The sequence below is a fragment of the Etheostoma spectabile genome, chromosome 2 (genome assembly GCF_008692095.1).
Source record: "Etheostoma spectabile isolate EspeVRDwgs_2016 chromosome 2, UIUC_Espe_1.0, whole genome shotgun sequence".
Lineage (NCBI taxonomy): Eukaryota > Metazoa > Chordata > Actinopteri > Perciformes > Percidae > Etheostoma > Etheostoma spectabile.
The window spans coordinates 19,874,584-19,895,730 of NC_045734.1; the positions used below are offsets into that span (position 1 = coordinate 19,874,584).

Sequence of the window (21,147 nt, forward strand, 5' to 3'; positions counted from 1 at the left end):
GGTATCATTTTATTTCCACAGCTATTCTTCAGTAGCCAGTGAAGAATGACAGGAAATGTGGGAAAACAGAGATGTTAAGCTGTAGAAGTCATGAACCGCTTTATAAACTTTGGTATTATCAATCTGGATTATGTGCCTTTTAGGGAAGTCACAGTAGCGGAATTGAAAAAAAAAACCATCCTGCTCATTCTGGCATCACATTCTGCTAAGCCTGCAAGGCTGCACATTTTTTTACACAGCGGACATTTTAACCAGTATTGCTTCAATTCAGTATAATATTATTTTTTTGTGGGTGCCATCATCAAACTACTGCAAGTTACGTACAACCACTTTATTATGTCAAATATTTTTTCTGGAATTGTCAGGCACCTGCAGTCAGCTGGTTTTTCATGGAAACAACTCAATTTGGTAAATCTGAGGTGGGACACTGGGAATATATATTTTACTATGCTGATTGCCAGGCCTTTGTTGTACTTGACACATGTTGCTGTTTGGCATCCAATATGAAAATATATTGTGATGATGATGCTTTAGAAGTGACATTACTACATGCAGTCTAAGTATTATTGATCGTCTAGCCTTTGTATAGTTGTTCATGCTTATTCACATGAGGTAGTTCTAGTTTTTCACTCTGACATCGACAATAAAGGTAATCTCCTCATTTAAAGTAATGGACAGCCAGCCTACAGCCAGTTCCATCAGTGTAGAAGGATTATGCAGGTTAATTAAACGTGTTAAGGTCAGATGAAGCTCAAACTTCTGCCCAAAGTATGCTGATAACAGCCATCACTCAATCTGCATGTAAGCCTGTACTTGTAAGCGTGTGCGTGTGCGTGTGTGTGTCAGTAAAGGGTTTATTTCCACAATAAGTTGCACTTTTGTTTAATTTGCCTTGGTACATGGTGCATACATAAACAAACCTATAAAACATCAATATGAAATAAACAATATATACAGAAATTAAAATGTACAGTACATAGAAAAAAACTGTTGTATAAGGAAAATAAAAAGAGGCTGAATGGGTTGAGTGCAAGATGTAAAAATAATATATAATATGTGCAATGGACAGATGTATAGTCTAGGATGAAGGTTGTACGGAAGAGGCAAGAAAATTGGGAATTAAATCCACTGGTGTTGTTTTCATGAAGTTCATGAGCTCATATCTGGTGAAAGAGCTCCAGGTATCGCAGCAGAAAACTTAATTTACAACAAAAACAAAACAATGAGCACCGAAAACACCGAGGCGTGACATCTCCTTGCCTCCGCTATGAACAACTTCCTCATTATTGCTGTAAAGGTCTTTCTGGTTGTTTTGTTAGTTCAGTGTTACTGGAACAGACTCCAGGCTGGATTACACCACCCACTGCCTCCAAGAGAAAAATGACATTCCGCCGCTGTTTTGTTTTGCAATCACACTGAGGGACAAAATAGATACAGTTAGGAATTTAATACCAGCCTTAAATGTCCACAATACTGTGTGTTCTAATAGATTTACTCGTTCTACAGAATTCCTTTTATTGCCATCTGTGCCTAACAAGCGTAGAAAAGATGAGATGTTTTCTCTGTGACAAGTAATGTAACAGATTTTTGTTTTCAGCATGTGGACAATGTAAGAGGAAATGAGAAGTGTTTGATTTGTATTTATTTGAAATTAAGTAATGATCCAAACAATAAGAAACTTTTGTGCTTTTGAGGGAGGAGACATTCTTTTTAATATAACATGTCTGGGTTGTGATATTTTTTTTTTTTAAATGTTGTCTCAAACTGTTGTTCAAACAGAATTAAGTAGAAAACATGTCCACTGTTAATCCATTTTTAGAAACAACTGGGGCTGGGCAATATGGAAGAAAAATGTGACCACAATATAGATTTCCTATTTTGATTGATATTAATATTTATCACAAAATAGTTTTTCTGCTGATGCTGCCCAATCAAAGTGCATATTGTCTGAAGCCTAAAGAAACCAGAGGTTTAAATATAGAAATTCAAAAAATGCCTTTAATATTTTCAACACAATGTTGAGGACTCACATTACACATTCACATTATGAGATTCCCCAACCGAGCAGTAGCGCCCTCTACTGACAACAGAACATAAAGCTGTCTTTTCCTACGTTTTTGTGTCTGACAAATCAAAAAGTGCAAACTAATTGAGTAGTCAGATTTGGCTAAATTTCTTTTGATTTTATAAACAACCTTAAAACTAAAACCTTGAAAATTCAACTAAAATAGTAAAATCCTGCCAATAAAGCATGCATCTCAAATGTTTGAAGAGCTAGCACAAAACTAAACAAAGTAAATAAGTTAATGTGTAAGCAAGTGTCTTTTGCTAAACAATAAAAAATAGCTCCTGTTATATTTTTCTCCTTTTTGAATGTTTTTCATACTTCAAAGATGGCAAAAGACAATACAATTGATTGTTGTTTTGGTACTAGAGCTACAGCACCACTTATTATTATTATTATTATATATATTGGTGTGAATACATTTTTGTACTCGATGGGGGAACACACTTGACACAACCCCAGAAACAGACAAACACTCACAATAGAAAATAGACGTGCCCGCCAAGCCAAAAAAACAGACCCTGGACGTTGTGCTATCGGGTAGATATGTCCAAAATTGTTATCATCGTTATCACCCTGAATTTTAGCCCAATCCTGTTTCGAGATTGTTTTTTTCACGCTGAGCAAAGCAAATTATAAGGTTTGGAACCATATCCTTATAGAAATGACAAATGGTGATATAGAGCTATTTTCTTTTTTTCAAATTGAGAAATCAATCAACAAAACAGTATATGAGATCAACTTATTGTCTACAAGAAAATTTGTCAGCTTAAAGCGTGTTTCCTCTTTTCACTCGCATGAAATTAAAGGTCAACAAAAAGCATTAAAGCCAGTGAAAACAGCATTGACTCCAAACTATAAAGGGATATCAATATGTCAAATTGCCAATTTATTGATGACACTTACATGCACATATTTTTGGGGGTTGTAGTTCATATTTGCCGCCATTTAAAGAGGCACTCACAAATGTTGCCAAATTGTGATGATCACAATGTTGCAGCAGGTAAAGATGGGACTAGCTTGTGAATTTCCCCCAGGGATTGATAAAGTCTCTTCCTAACCTACGTATATTACATCATGTGTTCATTATATTTTATGGTATTAATCTGAACTTGCAAAGTGATTAGTGACTTAAGTTATCAAATAAAGATAGAGCAGTAGAAAGTACAATAGTTGCCTTTTGATATATAATTGTAAAAATAAAATGAAAATACTCAAGTATAGTACAAGTACCTCAGCAGCACCCCTGGGGCTGATAGGGCTCAGTGTCGTGGTCAAGAACCCTTGAACAAGTCTACCTACTTACTAGACACTCTGCTGCACCCTTGTAAAGTGGGGGGATCAGCTAGGCTTTAAATGGCTTTTATTAGAAGCCCCATGTGCCAGTTATTCTCTGAAAACTACTAAAATGCGATGGATTCCTCATCTGTCTGAAAATGTCTCTGTCAGTTTTCAGAATATAATAGGGTTTTTTCATAGTTTTTTTTTTCCAAGCCATGACGTGAACGGCCAATAGCAGTCGAGCTGCAAGGTTTACATTGATTGAGATTTGCTAGTGATAAACTATAGTAAGAACCTTTCAGGTCACAAACTGCAACTGCTACCGTTTGTACCATTCCACCCTGCAGTATTTAAAACTGATCTGCTAACCAAGTAGTGCAGTATATGTCCATGTATGGTTGATTAGACCTGTTTTATTGAGCAATAACATTGATAATGAAGCTCTGCTTAAATTACATTAATGACAAACGTATTGCATTTCCTCCAACCTCTTCACAAAACATAGCGCCGATTCGCCATTGAAAAGCTTGCTTTTAATGTGAAGCATCAACAGCAGGACAGATTTGGCTTCAGTCAGCAGTAACTTAACACAACTTCCACACATTTGAAAGCGATCAGTAAACAGTAAAATATGGCTGATATCTGAGAGTACAAACAAGGACAGAGGAGTTAAACTAAACTCCAAACCCCAGAGACTTAGCTAGAAGCTACAAAAAAATAACTTTTACAAACAGATTTCTCTCTAGCCACTAAGGGAACAGCTAAGGGAAGGGATGGGCAAGTCCAAATCTATCAGGATCAAACAAGAAACTTGCTATTAATCTGTGCATATGCTCTCTGTAAATTCTTTCTTTTTTTTTTTGAGTAAGACACAAAAAAAAGACAATGGTGCTCTGCCAAATGTCTTCAAAGGAATGAAACGATATATATATAAATATACAACGTAATATATATATTACAAAAGAGGGATTTAATAGTGATAAAGGGATGGTGCACTCCCAGGTCGGTGGGCCGTTGTATCCGCACTAATGGCTCCTATAGTGGTCTATGCTCCAGTCTGGCACCGGACACCCTACGATGCCATCCAGCTCGTTATTAAGGAATCATGAGGAGCGACGCGTGACCACAGCATACACGGGGTATGCGTACAGGCAGGCAGGGGCACAGGTGTGTATGTGTGCGTGCGTGCGTGTGTGTGTCAGTGTGAGAGCCTGTCCTACCAAAGCAGAGAATTAGCTCGTCACATATTTTATTATAAATATATTTGGAATACCCGTTGAAATATTCACATGAAAAAGTTACTATCTTGTAGTCAAATATAGTGATTGTACAAAAACAAAGTAATCTGTATTTTCTGTCTTTGAAAAAACTACTAATCAAATGAAGGTTAAGGCTGGTGATAGTCTGTATTTTTTCTAGTAGTACACTGGTCATACTGTACATACTACAGGTAGCTACAGTGCATGTAATCATGGAAGTCATGGTGCATTATTATATATTTACTACAAATTGTTTTAAGACTGACTTGAAAAATAGTTAAACGTTAAAGATTGATGTTTTCAGTAGAACGAATCAAAGGTTCGAAGGGGGTCTCGCCCAGGGTGTAATTCGATATAGAACCGCCACTGATTAAAGGGCATCAACCTGCTCTTTCTGAAATCACTTTTGTTTAACATGTATTACTGCTCTTAATTTATAGGCTCTGTTGAAATGTTGATTGCATTTTATTTAGTTTTGGTTAATATTGTGCAAGGCCTTGAGTTTGATGCACCATGTTCTCAGTTACTAGCTGACATGCACCAGCTTATGTGACAGCTTTACACCTCTTGTAAAGAGACAAGTTGACCTTGGTGAAATAGGCTCATAGCACCAAGGTGACTATAAATATATATATATATATATATATATATATATATATATAGATATATGTGTGTGTGTGTGTGTGTGTGTAAATATGTGTGTGTATATGTAACATGTATTTGTATATATTATATACATGTATATATGTATCTGTAATATACACTCACCGGCCACTTTATTAGGTCCACCTGTCCAACTGCTCGAAACACTAATTTCTAAGCAGCCATCACATGGCGGCAACTCAGTGCATTTAGGCATGTAGACATGGTCAAGAGATCTCCTGCAGTTCAAACCGAGCATCAGTATGGGGAAGAAGGTGATTGAGTGACTTTGACGTGGCATGATGTTGTTGCCAGAGGACTGTCTGAGTATTTCAGAAACTGCTAATCTACTGGGATTTTCACGCACAACCATCTCTAGGGTTTCAGAGAATGGTCGCAAAGAAAAAAACATCCAGTGAGCGGCAGTTCTGTGGTCGAAATGCCTTGTTGATGCCAAGTCAGAGGAAAATGGCCAGACTGGTTCGAGCTGATAGAAGGGCAACAGTGACTCAAATAACCACCTTACAACCAAGGTGCAGAAGAGCATCTCTGAACCACAGTACGTCGAACTTTGAGGCAGAGGGCTACAGCAGCAGAAGACCACATCGGGTGCCACTCCTTTCAGCTAAGAACAGGAAACTGAGACTACAATTTGCACAAGCCTCCTCGAAATTGGACAATAGAAGATTGGAAAAACGTTGCCTGGTCTGATGAGTCTCGATTTCTGCTGCGACAGTCGGATGGTAGGGTCAGAATTTGGCGTCTACAACATGAAAGCATGGATCCATCCTGCCTTGTATCAACGGTTCAGGCTGGTGGTGGTGGTGTCATGGTGTGGGGAATATTTCTTGGCACTCTTTGGGCCCCTTGGTACCAATTGACATCGTTGCAACGCCACAGCCTACCTGATTTGTTGTGCTGACCATGTCCATCCCTTTTGACCATAATGTACCCAACTTCTGATGGCTACTTTCAGCAGATAATGCGCCATGTCATAAAGCTGGAATCATCACAGACTGGTTTCTTGAACATGACAATGAGTTCGCTGTACTCAATGGCCTCCACAGTCACCAGATCTCAATCCAATGAGCATCTTTGGGATGTGGTGAAGGGAGATTCGCATCATGGATGTGCAGCCACAATCTGCGTCAACTGTGGATCCATCATGTCATATGGACCAAACTCCCTGAGGAATGCTTCCACACCTTGTTGAATCTATGCCACGAAGAATGAGGCAGTCTTAAGGCAACTAGCAGGTTACTAGCATGGGGTACCTAATAAAGTGGCCGGGAGTGTATATGTATAGTATGCATGTGTACATATGTGTATATATATATATATATAGTATATATATATTAATATATATTATATATATATTATATATATATATATAGAGAGAGAGAGGAGAGATAATATAGAGATATATTTATGTACAATATTTGTTGTGTGTGTGCATCTTCAAATTCATGACTCACCTTCTTAATGTACGAAGCCTGCACCCTTGAGACCCCACCCCCGCCTCTCTCTCTCTCTCTCTCTCTCTCTCATCTCTCTCTCCTCCCTCTCTCTCTCTCTCTCTTCTCTTCTCTATCTTTTCTCTATTTCCTCACAGCTCACTCTCTCTGTCTCCAACTTCCTTTGTCTCGCTTTTTTCTTCCTCCTTTGTCCCATGTGTATATATCCCTGTTTTCTTTTATATGTTCTTCCTTCCTACCCCTTCTTTCTCCAATTCTTGCAATTCCACTCACTCGTGTTGTTTAGCCAATGGCTGTCTGCAGTGACTGACAGCATGCAAACAAGACTCTTGGGTTGTAGGCTAGAGGCGTACACACGCCCACAAACACACACACTCACTTAATGTTACTTACACAGATGATTATACAAGTCATATAGGACATTTGAACACACAAAGGCATTCACTCAGAATTCACGTGGTTAATTTAATAAACGCCACGCCATTGGCAGCAGCATTGGGAAACACTCTTTCACAAACAAACGTGCACCACTTTCACACACATTTTCCTAGCTGTCTACAGGCTGCCATGTACACAGTGCACCGATGGATTAGCCAGAGGCATGCACACACACACACACACACAGACACGTAAACAAACACCCACCCACAAATACCCACCACCTAATAGGGACTCATGAATATAAAAGACACATGAACACCTCTGTATTCAGACAAGTACACAGAGATGCACACTTTCCTGCCACATACACTTTGCACTGATGGATTGACATGGATCTGATGACCTCTTTACCTGATGTCACTCAATGTTCAACAAACACACACTCACACTCACACTCTCACACACACACACACACACACACACACACACACGTCTGACACACACACATGGCTGACTGTTGTCGGAGTTGCATGAACGTGTCCCGATGTTTGCTTGGCTTCTTATATTAACTCAAGTCACTGTTGATGTGTAATCTCTGTAAGATCGTGCTTTCTGCAACTACGCATGGCATACAAAAATAATTTCTGATCTAGCTAAATGTATGGTGTCTTTTTGATTACTATGTGTATATTTTAAACTGTATTATTGTTTTAATCTGTATTAATGTTCCTGCCATGGTCTAAAATCATCTGACCTACGGTTGAAAATTAGCCAACTGACTAACACTGCCACATTTACAGAAATGTTGATTAATATGTTTTGTCCTTTATAAAAAAAAAACAACTACAAATATACACACACACACACACAACTTTAGTACACCTTTCAAATGTTTTTCTGCCCTTTTTTTAACCATGCATGTCTAACAACTCTGCTATCCTGCTCCAAGGCTTAAATTGAATTCCAAGTCCTTGTTGTTTATTTGATCTTGCTGCCTTGATATCTGGAAAAACTGACCTCCTGACCACACTGATAGAACACTTTAAGATTTAATCTAATGATAAGGTTGACACTTAAACACTGTACTGTGATATATGTTTAAACTGTCTCACAAACAGAAAAAAGAAAGGAGCAATGGAGTAATGAACAAACCAGATTTACTGTAACTTTGACTCTGTGATAAATATAATGAATGCAGCCTGTTGGTAACTTTAACAGTACTTTTAAGGACCCCACATAAAGGGAAATTGTGAGTTGCATATGCCACATTATTTGATGAGTATAAAAACAATGTTCTGGCCGTTGCGGTCACCAAATCTCTAACCAACTTACAGTAATGCCTATGGGATGTTTTGGTGTGACAAATGAAAAATGTTGTCAGTGACCATGATACTAATAGGTTCAGTACGTTTTTGCAAGTGGCCATGTATGTTAATTAACATTTCCTAATTCTTTAAGCGTTACGTTTCCTTCAAAACATTTGTGTTGGCCATCTTGTGACCACTTCTGTATCCTTGACCAAGGACATACAAAATGTTGTTACTTTAGATGGGTTCTCATCCGTCCGTAACACAAGATGAAGGACACATGCACAAATAAATTATGCATCCTTATATCAACATGGACAGGCACACACAAAACATCTACCATAACTTGTCCGTCAGCGGTGTAGCCAGCCATGATAGTTTCCACTCTGTTTGGTATTCAGGTCATATCAGTTCCAAGCTGACAAGTGAACAAGTAGTTAGCATAGTTTAAAAAACAGAATCAGTCACTTGTCCCTCAAGAAAGCCAGTGTCACATGTTATTTATTTGGGTAAAAGCTAGAGCTAGCTATACTTAGCGTGTATGGAACACACACAAGTACATGCATATACATTAATGTCATTGACACTAAATATTTTTTCACCCATATATACATTTTACGGCACACAAATTCTTCTGTTTTTCCGCCCTCATCCTTTTCTCATGTTACACACTTCTTATGTATATGACATCCATGATAAGTTAGTGTGCAGCTTCATCTTGTCAGACAACGTGGCAGTTCCAAACAGTGGGCAGAGATGACGGACCGAAATAAATACATGATGGATGAAGCCAGACATGTTTTGTCACTTGTTACTCAGTGTGTCACTCAAAAATTTGAAGCATCAGAGACACTTAATATAGTTAACTAATGGTTGGTTGTCTGCCCGTTCGGAAGCAATGGATCAGTATAGAAACTATAGATGAAAGCAGATGTATTTTTGTTATTCTTGTCACTCAGAAACAATCCCTACAGTGGAAGAAGACATTTTCTCTCTGTAGCTGTTCTTCGAAGGCCAGTGATTGGCAGACAGGGGAGCTGGTGGCCACAGGCTCCAGCAATGATGATCTGTCACCCACAAGCCATTATAGCAGTCACATACATATCTGGTAGCAGGGATGGGATGTATGCTAGGTCACCTGGTTTATTTTTCTACTATGTGCATGAGTGATGCAGATAGACAATATGGCTCTGTGTGCATGAGTCAGGCATCATGACATGTTATTTTCTAATGAGACATTGGAAGTGGTGAGGCAGACAGAATGTGTTCTTGTCAGTTAAACACAATGCAAATGTGGTTTAAATATGTCTAATTTTGTTTTGATTCTTAATGTACAAAAATATCTTTTGTTTTATTTCTATCTGCTCAGCGTTGGTCAGTGCCTACCTAGCCAATGCTGACTCTATATTGATCTATAATATTAGTCTCCACAGGTGACAGTGGCAAAGAATTGAGGTCATGGGCCCTACCATTGTAGTTTGCACTCTTGACTTAGACTAAGATGAGATCAGTGTCCAGTTATTTGGTTGTGAGACAGAAGCGAGAAAAAAAAGCAACCAAGATAGAAAGACCCTAGCTTACACAGCTCCGTTTGAAAATGCTTTATGTGTCACTTTAAGGCTTTTTATAAGCAGTGTCAGAAACCTGTTACTGTAGCAATTTAGGTCACTGAAATTGTTGAATAAACGTCAGATATGTCCGGCTGCTAGCATTGGATCAAATTTGCAGTAATTATATTACTCTCCAAATGAAAACATTTTTGTTTTTTCAATACACATCCAACACTGACTTTCTGTTGTTGCTAAAACACTGCTGTAACAAGGAAGAAGTATGAAGTTGAATTTATATTTTGCAGTGCATTGTAAAAACCTGATAATTATAATTACAAAAATTATACTTTGAATGACACTTTTGTGGTGAAAACATTTGACCTGAGTCACAGTTGATATTGTCATACACCGGAAATTGTTAATTTGAGTTGAGTATAAATGCAGAATCCTTGTGTAGCACATTGCACACAATTTTCAGCAACACAAATGCATTATGGATTGAATGTGATCCTTGTGTTAGGAAGGCAAATAAATGACTGCAGCTGTACTGAATATCAGAAAGTCAATATTAGCACTCTCACTTGTCACCTTTAAATAGTTCCTGTTCAGACTAATGCAGAACATAAATGTGTGGGCTGAATTGCTGTTGGGATTTGTGATTTGTGTTTTTTTTGACAATATATGAAACTATTGAAGAGTCTCTGCAGATTCAGGGAACACATGCTGCTGCCATTATTAAATTGCCTTTTTCTTTTAATTTTGCTTGGCATTCAACAAAAACTATAACTGGCCTTATGGTTAATAGACACAAAGCAATTCTATTTCTCCTTTATCAGTGTTTAAACTTGTTTCAGATTGTGTTTTGTAGCTGAGAGGGCCTGAAGACGAGGCACTAAAGCAAAGAGACAGAGAGCTACTTGTCGCTATTTCCTGAGACTGTTCACGTCACTCTTCCATTCACTTACAGCACAAATAGGTGGGGGGCATCCAAGCTCTTTCACTATCTTTGCAAAGAATTAAATCAGCATCATAATGCAAGCAATATTCTTTTTTTATTGAGTAAGACAATGGACATTGAGTTTAGATGACTGTTTTAGAATCAAAAACAAATTAAAGGTAACATGTTGAGTCGCCACTGAAACTTGAGTCAGTGATGGATTTCCGAAGATATGTTTAGGACAAATTGAATATGTTGAGTATTCTGATGGAAATAGCAGTTTTAAAAATATGATAGGGCAATTTATAGAGTTGACAAAACATTAGTCATGGCACTCTTGCGTACCGATAACTCACATTTGTCTCTAAAATAAGTTGATATTGACAAAAGTATTTGGTCTCCACAATGTTTTGTCTGTTTTTGATTCAGAACTTTACATATAGTTTTAAATCATAAAATAAAACTTTAAGCTGCAAGCAGTGTTGGACATGCCCTCATGTACGTAAATTGTAGTATTATAATTATATAATACTATAATTGAGTATTTGAATATGGTAAGCCCCTCAAAAAGGCAATATATTTGCCGGATAAAAGAATAATACTAATTCCTGCAGTTTCAATAATTAGTATTGATAAAATTATTGACACCACAGATTTAATATTTGGTAACACAGCTTTTTTAGGAAATAATTGCTGTCAAGCAATTCTTATAGACTTCATTCCTCCACCTGGCAGTTTGGCCAGTCCTTTTTGGCTGCTCCAGTTCTCTCAGATTTGAAGGGTACTTTCTTCCAATTGCTGTTTTCAGATCTCTCCACAGGTGTTCAATGAGATGTAGACTCATTGCTGGCCACTTTAGAACAGTCCGTGCTTTGGGTCATTGTCCTCCTGGCGGAGCTTTTACCTTTGACGCAGCTTTTTGACAATGGATGAAACATTGTGCTATAAGATACATTGGTAATCTCCAGATTTTATGATGGTGCACACAGATTGCAGGCCTCCAATACAAGAAGCAGCAAGGCAAACCCAAAACACAAGTGAACCTCATCTGATGGTACTAGTTAAAACAGTTTTACATTCTCACCACTATTCAAACTATCCTTTGTTGCAATTTTCGGTCAAGTTTCCTCTTGCGTTCTCTTCCAGGGATGTTAGTAGCAGTACCATGGGCCTTAACATTCTTTTTAACATTGTGCACAAATTCTTTTCTCCATGCAAACTAGTTGAATAAGTGATTATTATATTGCAGCTGCCTGCGACTCACCAAAGGTGAGTTCAAGGGGGTTCACCTGCTTAAAATCCAATTATTTCTTGCAACTTCTAAAAAAGTGCCAATAATATTGTCCTGGGGTCTCATTTATAAAACTGTGCGTAGGATCCTTACTAAAGGTGTACGTATGCCCAAAAGCCAAAAAAATAAATCAGATTCATAAAACCATGCGTACGCACATCTGTAAGCAATGGTCCCTTTATAAATTACAGATTACCCACAAGTGTGCGTACATGAATCAACCTCTTATCCTGCCCTGTACAAGGCCATTTTTAACCATAAATAGTCAATGCAAAGCATTTCATGAATGCTGATCAGTATGTTAATGGCCTGGCAGTTGATACACCAAATCATGATGACTGGGAAAAGTTCTCAGACGCTGGTGACTTGCTGCAAACTGAATTATAATTTTGGCTTGTTCCCGCATAGTGTGATAAACCGGATCTATAGACTACCTACAGTTTATTAATAATTCTGGCCAAAACAGCAGGCGTTATGGCACTCAGGGACAGCTTCAATGTACCAGACCTAAATGATAAGATTAACAGAAATATATATGTAGCTCATCTAAAATGCACAGGGCCAAAGTACTGTAATTGCTGTAATCCTCCTTCCCCTAGGTGGCGCTGCTTCATGCTTATAGGCTGAACCGCTCTAAGTTGCGCGGCTGAAGAAGAGCAACGTCTTCTTCTTTCTTTCTTTTCATTTTCCCTTGTCGAAAAGCAGATCGCCAGATGAAGACAGAGTGAGGGAAAAGAGTGAAATAGACTACTTTACACACGAGAGAAATTGATTGCAGCATTGATATTGAGCTAGTAAAAGTGGCAAGAAGCCTTAGATATTGTGAACTGCCGTTCACACTTTCATTTCCTTTGGAAAGAAGTTTTAGAATCTCCGGTGAGTGAGACTGAAAGTTAACTACATGCTAGCATGCTGTCTTAAGTTCATTAAAAGAGCAGAGAGATAAGCTACTTTTATAATTATATATTCTGTGCATTTTATGTTACTTTGCTGTTCCTGTTATGTCCTTGACAACTTAAGAAAAAAAACCAGTCGGAGATGATTGATATGTTATCTTTGTAAAGCCGCCATTACGAGTTGTGGCGCCTTCTTGTACATGTGCGTTGTTGAAAATAAGACGGCGCAACGTGAATCCATATATGTTTATTTAGCTACAAGGTTACTCTAAGGGCTAATATTTTGAGGCCTAGAGTAAGCATAAAGGATGTTTGCACGTCTTTGCCGTGCTATTTGTAGCTATATGGTTTTAATGGCTAAAGAGTAATATAGACAGGAATTTCAAATGTGTTAATGATAAAGCCATGTACAGCTACTAATTGGACATTTTCCATTGCTGTATGCAGATTGGTTTTTTTGTTGTGCATATTCTGCCACTGTTGAGAGAGAGAGAGAGAGAGAGAGATAGATACGGCGAGCCAGTGATTCAGCGATCCAGCGATTCAGGGATTCTGGACCCAGTGATTTCAGTGATTCTGGAGTGTGGACCAGCGCCCACCAACCCTGGTGGACTACACTCTTTTGGATACAGATAAGATTTATGAGATCTCCAACCTTATCACACTGCCCGAGTAGTGATTTGAACAAGGCCTAACTGAACTGAACTGCATTGAACTGACTGACTGATTTTCTTTTAAGCTGACTGACTATTATTTTTGGGGGGAATCTTTTGTCCTTGTTGTTTTCCATGTGTTATTAATATCTGTGCAATATTGAAATAAATGTTTTGATACTGTTTTGCTACTCAAACAGTGGTCGTAGCCAATTCACTTCGAGAGCCGAACCTAATTCTGATTCCTAGTACTAAAATATCATTAATACAGATCATAGTGATATTTACGTTGATACCTCAAGTTACGAAAGTTACATATAGTATAAGCAAACAACCCTTAGTGATAAAGTTGAAGATTATAATATTTAAATAAAACACGTAGCTGTCTGCCTTTTCCCTCAGGAAACAGCCGGTTGCCCCCAGAGTTGCAAAAACCTGTATTTTGACCAGGATGGAATGATTCCGGCGCGTTGCCTTCTCTACTGGACCCAATTCAGTACATAGATCCAAGAGCGCAGGTTTAGGGAATTTAAATCAGCATAATTAGTCTGTCAACGTCGTGGTCCCTGAAATCTCTTTCTCTCCTGATTCTTCCATTGGGGGGTAAGTCCTCCTGCAGTGCCAGCATTGCCATCATGCACGGGGGTCACCGCAGATTTTACAAGTTTACAACAATTTGTGATTGTTAACACCTTGCCAAAATCACAGCATCAACTAGTGGTATCCCCCACCCAGAGAAACAATTTGAAGAAGAAAGAAAGTGTAATAGGCAAACACACTTTTCTTCATGCAGATTTGGTCAGGAACAGTATTAAACTTCGGACCAATAACGAGGACATTAAGTGTAACGATTACATAAGAGCTTAACATCTGCATTTTCAGACTTTGACTTTTGATGGTATGTGCACAGTTTTCAAGACAAATATTTAGTTATTTACATTGTGTTCTGCAGTTATCTAATGCTAGGGTATTTAATGCTATCTGGTATTCCACACGGGTGTCACATAGATTTTATGGTAAAATCTACAAGAAACAGTTGGAGCTGTTCAGGATTTTGCAAAGTTTGCTGTGATTAAAGTAAGCCTTATAGTGACCACTATATTGTAGTGTAAAGAGAAATACTTCCACTCTTGGTTATGGGTAACCAGGGTACAAAGTCACTTGATCCTGCGGGGCCCGTGGTGGATGAGATAGTAGAGAGATATGGTTCTGCCTGTGTAGAATGCGTACTGGTCAACACAGTTTGGGTTTCCACAAAATGGTTTATTTATTAAACACCCAAAAGGGGAAATTATCATTTTTGTTGTCTGAAACAAATATTGAATAGAACTGAGTGACTTGGTACCATTTGGGTTGTTTCTGTTAACAATTTGTGAGATTATGGTTGTGGCCATTCTTGGGGCATTTCTGAACAGGAAGCAAATATATGTCTGAGAATTTCTCCAACGCGGGTGTGACAGAGAATCAGAGTACAAAGTCACATGATCCTGCGGGGCCCGTGGTGGATGAGATAGTAAAGAAATATGGTTCTGCCTGTATAGCTATATGCTACCGTTTACCGTTTAATTTCTTGTACTGCACTGTAACTTGTATTACTTTAATATTTTTATGTAAAGCTCTTTTAATTGCCCTGTTGCTGAAATGTGCTATACAAATAAAGCTGCCTTGCCTTGTCTTGCACTCGGGCCATCTCCTCCTGCTGCGCTCTGTAGCAGGCAATGTAACAGTGAGACAGCGCCGTTTTGAGTTGGATTTTACAAGGTGTTTATGGAACAATGATCACTCAGTATTAGCGCACATAACACTGTTGAATGTAATCTTCATGATAGCGTGGATGATATGGAGTAAAAAAGTGTGTGTGAGGCATCAATACTTTTGTTTTTAATAAATATAAAAAACTTTGCATGGGAAGTGGCGTACGCACATTTTCAGCCCCGTTATGTGCGTAAGCCACGTTTATATATTTGTATTGTATTTATTTGTCAAATAAACTTTTTAGTTTTTTCCTCTGTGGATATCTATATATGTTTTGATTTCACAATTGCGTATGAAAAAATTGTGTGTTATTTAAAAAAAAATGCAATGGCCACCATTGTATCAGGTCTTACCACAGACTAGTGCTTAGTTATTTCTCACCAACATCAGTCATTGGAATGTTTTTGAAATATTTGTACATAAGTCTAAAAAGGCCCTCATTAATATAGTACTTTTCAGCGAACAGCAGGTATCCAAAGTGCTTTTCATCAGGAGTGATTAGTGTTGCAGGTTTACTTCCTGCCTCTCCCCAATGATTTAACATTTTCAAATGTTAAGAGAGAGAGAGACATAAGTGAATCAAGCAGACAAACACAAGTGTGAAGAGGCATTAGACCCTTGCTGTTATTTGTCACTCAGACTCTCTCAGGCTGCAGAGGTGAAGTCTGACACAGCTGTTGGTGAAAGCAAAGGTGATGGTAACTGCATTTGTCAACTTGTTCCTTTGTGATTTTGTGGGTGATTTGTGTGTGAGAGGTTTGTGTGGAACGGGTGAAGCATCAGGTAACTCTGCTGTCATTTGTCAGTCAGAGGTAGACGCAGGTGCTGGCTTGTGCATTGGAGACAAGTGTGTGCTCTGTTTGTGGACACTGAGGGATGTCTCTTCATTTACAGCCACAGTCAAACACAAAACACAGCCCAGTAACTTTGAAAGGTTAATATCTGCCCTCCTGGGATAGCTGACACATCATGCAGTCTCTCCCCTGTAGCATGTTCACTGAAGCTTTACTTACAAATGGAGACATTATTTAGAAAATGTTATCTAGGCCGTTTAGCTCTACACAAAAGATGGATTATTGTGGATCGCATATCAATACGCATATGCTGTAGATTTAGATTGGTACACATTTATTCAGAAAAAAGTCCTTATTGCTGGCTTTTGCATTACAAATTTTCAGAGACAAGCTAGTGTAACTGTTCATGTAGTGTAAGCTCTTCATAACCAAGCCATAGCACTATCTGTTTTAATGCTTTAATGCTCGTGTTAAGTATATTTTCAGTTATTGGTTTCAGCTGTATCTTCAGCCTAGCTCTGGACTTTGCTGCTCACACCCTCTCTTCTTTGCAACTAGGGGCATCAGTTACACTCTCTCTCACCCTTCAGTTTCGCACAATGTCAACAAACCAGCAAAGAATGGGCTGATTAATTACAGACTGTAACTTAAGCACTGCAAGTCACTAAATCAAAAAAGACATTTTGATAATTAAATGTGGTCACAAACATATTTGCAGAGACACATGAACTCAGCATGTATCTTGAACTCTTGACAAGCTGGATTTACTCCCATTGTCTCTCAAACTACGTACCTCAAGCAAAAATAGCCTGTCAAGAAAGTACAGAGTTATGTAGCCTGTACACAAGTTAATGGGCGAGGCTGATAACATGAGCTAGTCCACTGATTAATTATGGGACACCTGCAGAAATACCAGTGAGGAAGTCAGCACATAAGGGAGTGGATCAACACCATGGATAGTGTTCCTCACAAATGCATTTTTTAATTTCTCTCATGACTAGTTATAGTTGTATATATAGAATATAGTTGTAATTTATTGTATTTTACTTGTTGTAGAGAAATAGAACAGAATCAGGAGAGATTCGTTTGCAAATATGCTGAAGTTATTATACAGCATGATAAAATGTACAGATTCTTTGAAGAACAGCTGATTTGATTTAGGAGAGAGCATCGATTAAAAGTTAGGTCTTCCTGAAAGAATTTACACTGAGCTACATTTCAATCAGGAGAGACATGTTTTGCAGACATGCAAAAGGTTTATTTTACAGCATATACAATGTACATAGTCTTTGGAGATTAGAATCCATATTTATTCTAATAGTTTGTTTAAAGGGGAAGAGAACCATCATAACCCCCTGATGGAATCCAGACACCGATAGTGGCAACGAAGCAGCCCTGAGACCAGACCAAAGGAGGCTCTGGAACGGTTAACTGCAGCATACGATGACTGGAGGTGGAAGGGGAGGTGGAGGGTTGCCCGCTTTGCGTGAAACGATGATAGCAAAGCGAGAAGCAGAGTTAAAGCAGGGTTGTGACTCTGTAATAGACCCTTGAAATTCGTGGACGATTCTGATTGGTTTAGCAGGAAGGTAAATGCCTTCAGCAGCTTATTCGATTTAGAAAGAACATTGATTAAGAGTTAGGTCTTCCTGAAAGAATTTACGCTGAGCAACATTTGTGTACATAAAAGTAAATGTTTCATGTTATTTTAGTTTCTTTGTGTTCTTACTTTTACCATCATTATTAGAAGACATTTCTAAATGGAAAAATAAAAAAATATGTGCCAACTCTTAAAAAATCAAGCTAAGCAGTAGCCTATGTTTAGGACAGATCAGAAACTATGCAAGCAAATGTCAACACAACTCATCACTGAAAACCAATGTCGTTTCATAGCTGTAACAGAGCATCAAAGAAATGGCACATCAATCAGTACATACTATCGTAGTCCATAGATGTCAGAAACTTGCAGCTAATTCATAGAATTGTTTAGATGAAGGACTAAAAATGGGCATCCTAATGAAAGCAACTCAAGGTCACAGTTGAATAAGCGTCTAATTAAGTACAGATGAATCAAATGTCTTTACAGACTATTCAAACTATATTCAAAGCTAGAATATGATAGTCCTGCTCTGCTCCCAGTGGGTCAAGTTCTTGCCTCAGCACGTATCTGTCATCTTGATGAGATGTCTACCTTATTTGAATGTTAAAGAAGTAGACGACAGCATGTTCTGTACACTGCTGTAGGCCACATTTGTGACTTGTCTTGTTTATTGCAAATTTAATTGTGTCATCTTATTATTTTTTCTTTCTACTGTCTGGCATTGATGTTGCCCCTGTCGTTCCTGCTTTTGGCCAATACCTCCTATTGAGCCATTAATATCATACTTCTGGTCTAATCATATAAAACTGCTGGTCTAACCAATAAACACACCTACAACAAATATGTTATACATTGAAACACAATTAGGGTTAAGGCATGCATGAACACACATGGTCAAAGGAAAAAAGAAAGGAAAAAAACAAGCACGCTATATATACTGTTTATATATACCCAGCATTAAATCAGTCAGTGCTAAGTTTCCCTCAATAAAATGAATATTGATCCCATTCACTTTTAAGCTGCAGTTAATATAAGGGAGCAGAAGAGCAATGTATTTCAAAACAGGGGAAACTAGAACTAAAGCATTGTCTCTAATAATTGTATGCCTGATTCTCAACTTGGGCAGTATTTGAGATTTTAAGGTATTACAACTTTTTTTTCAACGGACCTTAAACTCTTAGTACAGAAAATGACTTTGGCTACATGGCCACAGCAAGCCACACTTGCTTCAATTTTAAACATGGTTTAACAGAGGTTGGAATCCATCCCTTAATCCAAATCTGGCAGTGCCAGAGCATCAGAAGATTGAGGAAGTTGTGCAATTTGAGGAAAGCGCAAGGAAGAAAGATAAAAAGTGTAGTAGAAGAAGGAGAGGAGAAACATGAAGAAAAGGATGCCATACTGTACTTGCACTGGCTGTTGGCATACAGCCCTGAGGGAGATCCTAAAGGAGCTTGACTTACTGAGCAAACTGCCTCCTGTGAAAAAGTCAATAATTCCAATAAGGTGGTTGCTTTTAAAATGGATTTTGGGGACTTGCAGTAGTAGGTTAAAATTTTTCAAACAACCTAATTCAAATCACTCCCCACTCTTCCAGTGATACAGCAAACATTTAAAAATAGAACACACAGTATCATGTACCATCTAAGGTCTCCAAATGGCCAAAAAGACAAAGGACGACCAAAGCACTTTCAGAGTTTCCTAATGTGTGCAGGCCTTCAGCCATTCCCTCACCTGTTTTCCCTAGGAAAAGGTGACACTGATCTTCCTCTCTCTCCGTCTTAACACTGATCTTCCTCTCTCTCTGTCTCTTTCTCTCTCTCTCTCTCTCCACTCTGCGTCTGCTTGCTGACATAAAAGGTTGCGTGAAAAATTACAACAGTCCTGAATATTAGAAATGCCTGCAAAATACTTTCCTAGCCTATCCATCACCACAGGGACAAATGGGTTTTCCGTGTGTGTGTGTGTGTGTGTGTGTGTGTGTGTGTGACTGATACTATGTATATGATTGTGTGTATAACCTTGCATATGGTACGCTTTCACCTAATAGGACAGTTTGCCAGTTAACCTCGCCACGATGAGGTTATCCATTATTATCCCTACAACTTCTGCATGAAAGAAGACGTCTACTAACACAATCTGTTGACCTTGCACGTACAAACTCTCACACACATGGCCCTTTTTATTGCTGGCATTAAGATGTGACTTGTCTGGACACAATCCAAATGTGATTGAGATACATTACATATACACTGGGCATGGTGTAGCTAGTTTTTTACTTATCATACTGCAGTTCACAGCGCAGGTAAATTCCTTATCATTCTTTTTAAATCCTTTTGTAATTATTAGTGTTATAAATACCTCATCTTGCTTGTTTTTTAACCATAGGTTTTCCAGAAGTTGTGTATGGAAACAAACCTTTACACTGAGAAATGTATTTTGGCCCTAAACCATCCAATACTTTGTAAACCAACAGTTATATTTCTTTATATATGTCACATAAACCAAGTGTTCCATTTTCACAAAAAGACATTTTATTATTTCAAACCAGAGCTAATGTCAAGAAAGTATGAGTATGTGATCCATTAGGACGGGTTTTCATTTGTGGTAGTATTTAATAATATCCTTATATTTACCTTTCACTGCTCTGTCTCTCTTTCTCTAAAATAAGTAGTATTGTGTGCTCAGACTTAATTCCCTGACGTCCTTTGTATTTGAGGGTTTATTGATTCTGAGAACCTCCCTCATATGGTGGGTCCGAGCGATGTGGGCGAGCAAAGTAGAATGGAATCAGGGGGGATGACTACCTATGGAGAAAAATGAAGTATGGTCTATAATTTAGCCCTAATGAAATTTTTTTCCAGTCAATTAGTTTGTTCTACAGTCTGCAGTTCCTACAATAGGTCTCTCTAGGTGTCTACACAGATGTGAGTGGGGAAACACACTGCACTGTACATACTGTGTGAGTGTGTACGTATGCATTACAGTTATTTTTTTTCTAGGGTGCATTAATGTGTCCGTCCACATCCGGTGCAGCAGAAAGGGCATTCCTAATACTGCATACAAAGAAATTGTATATGTGTGTATACCAATCTTGTAGTTAGCACAAGTGAGATGTATCAGTGTATCATTGTTAAGTAAAAACACTGTAAATTACATTGCAGTTTTATTGCACACTCAATTTAAACATAGTGTTGACTGAGTGTGCGTAAAAAAGTCAGAATTAATCCACCTTGTGATACACCACTAAAAACATTGCAC

General features: G+C 38.2%; 1 protein-coding gene and 1 long non-coding RNA gene across 2 annotated transcripts in view; both read left to right on the top strand.

The window, feature by feature from the left end:
* LOC116698496 (zeta-sarcoglycan) overlaps positions 1-21,147 on the top strand; it is a 372,560-nt gene that overhangs the window by 222,786 nt on the left and 128,627 nt on the right. The window lies entirely within an intron of this gene.
* LOC116698643 (uncharacterized) lies at positions 12,879-15,564 on the top strand. Its single transcript, XR_004334267.1, has 3 exons — positions 12,879-13,064; positions 13,532-14,845; positions 15,200-15,564. It is a non-coding gene; the product is annotated as an uncharacterized LOC116698643 (long non-coding RNA).